General features: G+C 38.4%; 1 protein-coding gene across 1 annotated transcript in view; it reads left to right on the top strand.

The window, feature by feature from the left end:
- The window catches only part of pigg (phosphatidylinositol glycan anchor biosynthesis class G (EMM blood group)), a 99,034-nt gene that overhangs the window by 44,799 nt on the left and 53,445 nt on the right, over nucleotides 1–790 (top strand). The gene's annotated exons all lie outside the window — the stretch shown is intronic.

Raw genomic sequence — 790 nt, 5'->3', positions numbered from 1 at the left:
TCCCCAAAAGGAAACTCTGTCAACATCTGTTTTTTCTAAAAAGATACATTTCTCTTTTGGTTCATATCACTTCAATGTTATTGCTGCAAAATGGGACAAACTGACCAACACATATTTAATAACAGATCCATATGTGTATTGATACAGTATTGCCACTGAAAATATCGCGGTACTAAGCTGTATTTTCTCCCACCCCAATATTTTGGTTACTTTTCAGATGACATTGGCTTTAATAATAAGAAGAATCTGTATATTGTCTGATATCCAAAGCCCAATTTTAAATCTTTACATTGCAAAGGTCCTCTTAAATATCGACGGTCCATACGGAACTTAAATCCATCACTGTCTGCTTTGTTTCCATCTTCATATTGTTGTTTTCTTGTGCTTCTAACCTCAGGCATCTTGGAGGGCCATTAACCAATCCCTGTACTTTTAGACAGATGAAACATGGCCAGGGCCATCGATATTGTATGATTCATGCCTGTGGCTTAAGGTTCTAATATTTCTACCAACCCCTCTGTCTGGCAAAGCCACAGGAACTATTTATCACCCCTATGCCTATGCCGCTGAGGTAGGTGTTATAGCCTACTGCAAAATATTGTTTGTGCGTGTGTTGATGTATGCCACACATCAAACCCTCACATTGCTTTGTCCTTGAACATGTTCCTAAAGCACTGAAGTAAAATGAGAGCAGGCATCATTTCTTCTGCTTTGAGTAAACGTAGACGAGTCAGAGCTTGTCATCGTTAGGCTCATATACAATGCTTTTTTTTTTTTTTTTAGGACGTCA

The sequence above is a fragment of the Etheostoma spectabile genome, unplaced genomic scaffold, assembly GCF_008692095.1.
Source record: "Etheostoma spectabile isolate EspeVRDwgs_2016 unplaced genomic scaffold, UIUC_Espe_1.0 scaffold273, whole genome shotgun sequence".
Classification (NCBI taxonomy): Eukaryota; Metazoa; Chordata; class Actinopteri; order Perciformes; family Percidae; genus Etheostoma; species Etheostoma spectabile.
This window is presented reverse-complemented; position numbering and strand designations above follow the sequence as displayed.